The following is a 6,575-nucleotide window of genomic DNA, read 5'->3' on the forward strand; positions in this document are numbered from 1 at the left end:
AGAGAGAGAGAGAGAGAGAGACTCAGCTGTACCTTTAACACCAGATAGAAACTAATCACACATGAAACTCTACTGACTTTATTCCTGTGTTCTAGCTGGGGGTCTCTGAGACCCCAAACATGAGTTGTGTGTAATTTTCTCCAGGGGATGTTTGTAACACTATCAATATAAAATATGGTTTATTTGAAGTTTCCATAAATTAGGGAAAGTCATGAAGTATCATCTGATTAAGACAGCTGAGGATGTTTTGTGAGCCGGTGAAGAGGCTCAGGGGTCTCAGGGTCCTAAACAAAACAGAACAGGTAAAGCTGTGAACTGGACTTGACTGTGTAAGTAAACAAGCTGATGAATTCCCCAGCTTAGAGGAATAAAACAGAGGGAAGCCTCTCCACTGTGTCTGTAGTTCAGCCTGAGTGTTTGGCCAGAATCTGCTGACCTGAGATCACCTGCTGGACCATAAAGTGACACATTCAATGAGATACAGAGCAGCTTTAAGGAAATTTAGGGCTTTAAAAAAAACAATCATTTCAAAATCTGTTCTAGAAGAAACAGACTGTCAGTGCAGTGTGTGAAGAGGGGTAATATGATCAGTTAGTTGTTGTTAAGTTTCATGCTGCTGCGTTTTGTACAGATGGTGGAGAATGTGTTGTTTTTTGGAATTCCTGTAAAAAGAGCTTTACAGTAATCAGTTCTACTTTGGACAAATGCAGGGACAAGTTTCTCTGCATCACTTTGGCAATATTTCTCAGGATGAAACCATAGAACCGCTATTTAAATGAGCGGTAACACTTAAATGCTGAAGTTTGCATGACAAAGTGAGTATGGTTTAAACTCTTTAGTGAAGACTTTGCTCATGAACCATACAACACCAGATCGTCTGTACCAGTTTTTGTATGTTTTTTACAATATAAAACTTACATAATAGAATAGGGCATTTTAAAATGTGTGATATTGCCACTAATAAAGGAGATGGAGTATAACTGTTCACAAGTTACAACTGTTCACAGTACAAGTGAAAAATATATACTGGAAATGGTGATGACTGTCAAGGTAGTTGAATACTTTCAACGTGACCGGAAAGTGCATTACAGAGATACAATTCCTGCCTACATGTAAATTCCAATTTAGAGAGCAGCCTCAAGAGCATCTTCTCAGAGTGTCCTGTAAAGACAGAGAAAAACTGAAGAGTCTGGAAGATGTTTAATGCCTGAAGAGTTTAATGCCTCTTAAAGCTCCCTCACAAAGTTTTTACATGACATGGTTATAAATACACTGCCTAATGTCTGAGATGTTTTCTGATAGTTGTGTGATAAAGTTTTGGCCTAAAACATTTTAATACTTTTGTTTTAATTCATTCATGGTGAAGGGATACACGCAGGGTGCTATGGGGCAAAACAGTCCCCAAAGAAAACTTATTTTTCAGATTTATGACTACTTTACCATCATCAACATTGCATATAGAATTCTGAAGACATGGGTAGGTTCATTGGTGGTTTTTAAGGGTAAATAAGTAAATAAAAAGGCTGTGTTTGTATTGTATTCATCATGACTCCTGGTTCCTATCACCACCACTGAAGAGAAATATGACTTGGCAAGTTTCTCTTGAATGATGCATTTCACATCAAACCAGTATGAAATACTTTGTTCACATTTCAAACATTTATTTATGTAGAATTTGTAGAGTTACCTTTTAAGGCGGATTAAATGCAGCTATGTTATGAATTGAGGGAGTGAAAAATGAAATAATAAACAAGAGAGGTCCCCAAAGGACTTCCAAAAGACTACTATCGGCAATACACAGTTAATGGAAAATGTGGCTTTATTGTTGGCAACGATTAATAAACGTCACAAAAACTGCTTATTGTGTTGACAACTATCAAAAGGTCAGACATCAGCCATTCAGACACGTATCATCACATATCAAAATACTGTTTGTTTTGTCTCTGACCTGTCCTGGCTACTGCTAACTGATGTTACAGTTAACTTAGCCAGCTATTACCCCTGGCTAGCTGGCTCAAGCCGAACGGCTGTAGGGTAGCTTGATACTTTAGGAGACAAATCAACTGTACCAGGTACGTCCAATCTTATCTGGTGGCTGCAGGTTTTCGCTGCAACAAAGCAGGAGCACACATGCTCAGCTGTCTGAAGACTGAGGCTGACTGATTAAAGGACTGACTGATTAAGAGTGGAGTCAGGTGTGCTGAGCTGGAGAGAAACCAAAACCTGCACCCACACCGGCCCTTTGTGGACAAGACTGGCCACCCCTGAACTGTACACTGAAGCCAATAACAAGAGAATTAAAGATACAAAATTTTATTGTCGATGCAGCATTCATTTCTTATTTCAGGAAAAATGAACTTTTACACAATTTAAATTGCCAATATTTTGTTGTTAATTCCACTTAACGGTAGCTATTAGCTAAACTAACATTACACTTCATACAGATTAAGTGTAAACGAAACGAAAAAGAGTTTAGTGCTTTTAACCCCAATCACCTGCCGACGTTTGTCTTCGTCCGCCGTGTTTGTGTTCTGGAGAGGGGTTTTTCATACTGGGAGGTCATCACAACACCAGGAGCCATCAGCCAATAGCATTCGCTGACAGAAACAGCCATAAGCCTGCCCCCAAAACTGTCAAACCAACCCCTGTGCCCGCCCCCAAACTGTCAAAACCACCCCCGTGTCCGCCCCCAAACTGTCAAAATCATCCCCCTGTGCCCACCCCCCAAACTGTCAAAATCATCCCCCTGTGCCCACCCCCCAAAACTGTCAAAACCACACCCTGTGCTCGCCACCAAACTGTCAAAACCACCCCAATCTGATACTCAAGCACAAAAATTTCACTCGAGCGCAGAAAGCAGTCAAAGGTAATTCACACATTGCGCGAGGACAGCTATCGAATCGAGAAGGAAAAAACATTCGAGAATGAAGAAAAGGCAGTTTAAGCGCGATACGATGATAAATACACATGCAGGACTTCTTTATGTCCTCACGAGTTTCACATTTACATTCACGGGAAGGATATTTACAAGCGCGAATTATAGAAACTTGCAAGTTTATATTTTTCATTCAGACAATCACGGAGTATAAAGTTACTCCTACCCCCTGTGAAAATAACATCAACTTTCTCAATGAAATAAATAAATACTTTGGTAATAGGCTTGAGGCACTGAACACCACTCCTACGGTGAAATCTACTCCTTGCCCTGATGAGCAGATACTCTGCCTGGATAAGGTGGATGTCTGAAGAACCCTGGGGAGAGTAAACACTCAGAAAGCGGCAGGCCCCGAAAAAACATACCTGGTCAGGTGCTTAAGGAATGTGCCGATCAGCTGGCCGGGGTTCTCGAGGACATCTTCAACACCTCACTGAAACAGGCTGTCGTACCAACATGCCTAAAGACTGCAACAATCATACAGGTGCTCAAAAAACCCACAATCTCCTCCCTCAATGACGCCCTGTAGCGCTCACCCCATCATGATGAAGTGTTTCGAAAGGCTGGTAAAGGACCATTACCTCCAAACTCCCTTCCACATTCGACCCATACCAGTTTGCTTACCGCCCTAATTGCTCCACAGAGGATGCCATCTCCACTGCACTTCACCTGAGCTTAGAACACGTGGAAGGAAAGAATATACATGTGCGCATGCTGTTTCTGGACTTCAGCTCACAATCATCCCACAACATCTGATAAGCAAACTGGCCCTTGGCTTCAGCACCCGCCTGTGTAACTGGCTGCTGGACTAACAGATAAACCTCAGTCTGCGGGTGGGCAACAACATCTCCAGCGTCATCTCTCTGAGCCCCGGCTCCCCTCAGGGCTGCGTCCTGAGCCCACTGCTGTTCACCCTGATGACTCACGACTGCAGCGCCAGGTCCACCACCAACCACATTGTGAAGTTTGCAGATGACACAACAGTAGTGGGCCTAATCCAGGATGACAATGACCTGCACTACAGAGAGACTGGTGTGAAACCAACAACCTGGTCCTGAATGTCAAGAAAACCAAAGCGATCGTTGTAGACGTCAGGAGGAGCCAACCCAACCACACGCCACTCTTCATCAAGGACACAGCAGTAGAGATAATCTGCAAAACCAAGTTCCTGAAGCTCTGGTCAAAAGAGCTCAGCAGTGCATGCACCACCTTCTACAGAGGCACTGTAGAGAGCACACTGACCAGTTGCATCTGTGTGTGGGCAGGAGTCTGCAGTGCTTCTGACTGGAAGTCCCTGCAGAGGCTGGTTAGGACAGCAGAGAGAATTATTGGGACTTCACTTCCTCCAATACAGGACATTGCAAAAAGTCGCTGTCTGACCAGAGCTAAGAACATAAACAGAGACCCCTCCCACCCACACCATGGACTGTTCTCGCTGCTGGCCTCTGGAAAGAGGTTCTGAAGCCTTCGAAGCAGAACAGCTAGGTTCAAAAACAGCTTCTTCCCACAGGCCATAAGACTGCTGAACTCTAAATAACGTGCTGCTTCAATTCTTTCTTTTTTTTGATTACCACATACATGGGACCTCCAGTTCAATATACTCATGTACATATACTTATTTAAAAATTATTTATCTGCTGACATACATATGTTTACATATACACTACACTTTGCACTACATTGTACTTTGCACAACATTGTACTTTGTATTACATTGTACCTTGCACTACATTGTATTACTTGTATTACCGATCTACTCTGAGCCAAGGCAACGAAATTTCATTCTAAATTCTTCATTCATTCTACAGTGTTAAATTGAATGACAATAAAGTCTGTCTAAGTCTAATCTTTCTCTCTCTCTCTCTCTCTCTCTCTCTCTCTCTCTCTCTCTCTCTCTTTCTCAGTTGTTCCCATGTGCTTCAAACTGGCCACCATTGTGCCAGTTCCAAAGTCAGCCAGGGTTAATATTATAAATGACTGGCGTCTGGTTGCTCTGACCTCCATCATAAGCAAGTGCTTTGAGAAGCTGGTCAGAGACTTTATCTGCTCCTCACTACCAGCCACTCTGGACCCACTGCAGTTTGCTTATAAACAGAACAGATCCACTGATGATGCAATAGCCCTGACTCCACACACTGCCCACTCCTATCTGGACAAGAAGAACACATATGTGAGAGTGCTGTTTGTGGACTCCAGTTCAGCATTCAGCGCCATCGTGCCCTCAAGGCTCGACATTAAACTTCGGGATCTGGGTTTGAACAGCTCCCTATACACCCACAACTGCTCAGCCAGACACAGCTCCAACGTCATCATCAAATTTGCAGATGACACTACGATTGTGGGCCTGATCTCCAATGACAACGAGGAAGCCTCCAGAGAGGAGATCAGCTTTCGGACACACTGGTGCCAGGAGACCAAGCTCTCTCTCAATGTCAGCAAGACCAAGGAGCTCATAGTGGACTTCAAGAAGCAAGAGAGAGTGCACACCCCCATCACCATGGAGCCATGGTAAAGAGGGTCAGCAGCTTCAAATTCCTCAGGGTTCACATCTCAGAGGAACCAACATGGACCGAACACACCACACGGGTGGTGAAGAAGGCACAACAGCTCCTCTTCCACCTCTGGCTGAAGAAGTTTGGCATGAACCCCTGCATCCTCAGAATATTCTACACATATACTGTGGAAAGTATTTTACTATTATATATAATATTGTGTATATACACTATATTGCCAAAAGTATTCACTCATCCATCCAAATCATTGAATTCAGGTGTTCTAGTCACTTTCCATGGCCACAGGTGTATAAAACCAAGCCCCTAGGCCTGCAGACTGCTTCTACAGACATTAGTGGAAGAATGGCAGAACCACAGCAACTCAGCCACGAACTGGGTCTGCCACGTAAAATGACAGAGCGGATCAGCGGACCAGTCGCGCTTCTCTGTCTGGGAATCTGATGGACGAGTTTGGGTTTGGCAGTTGCCAGGAGAACGTTACTTGTCTGATTGCATTGTGCTGAGTGTAAAGTTTGGTGGAGGGGGGATCATGGTGTGGGGTTGTTTTTCAGGAGTTAGGCTCGGCCTCTCAGTTCCAGTGAAAAAAACTCTTAATGCTTCAAACCAAGAGATTTTGGACAATTTCATGCTCCCAACTTTGTGGGAAGAGTTTGGGGACGGCCCCCTTCCTGTTTCAACATGACTGCCTCAAAAGTGCACAAAGCAGGTCCATAAAGACGTGGATAAGCCATGCTTCCCCAAGCTTGTCAGTTTTTCCTGAAGAGCATGTAACTCAAATGCATCCCCGTCAGCGCTCAGTGGTAAGTTTGAGTCAGCCATTATCCAGCATAGCATAAACAGCCAAGTCAAGGTCAAGTCAATTTATTTGTAGAGCTTTTACAACTGATGTCACAAAGCAGCTTCACAGAATCCAGTAAAGACAAAGTTTTTAACATGATGTAAACCCCCATGGTGAGCAAGCCCAAGGGCGCCAGTGGCAAGGAGAACCTCCCTCAGAGCTGAGGAAGAAAACCTTGGGAGGAAGCAATGCTCACAAGGGGGGACCCATCCTCCTCTGGTCAAACCTACCTCCAAATTATTGATGAAAAAGGAAAAAAAGGATCCTATACATCACAAATGGTCTGCTG

This window comes from Pygocentrus nattereri, chromosome 5, assembly GCF_015220715.1.
Source record: "Pygocentrus nattereri isolate fPygNat1 chromosome 5, fPygNat1.pri, whole genome shotgun sequence".
NCBI lineage: Eukaryota > Metazoa > Chordata > Actinopteri > Characiformes > Serrasalmidae > Pygocentrus > Pygocentrus nattereri.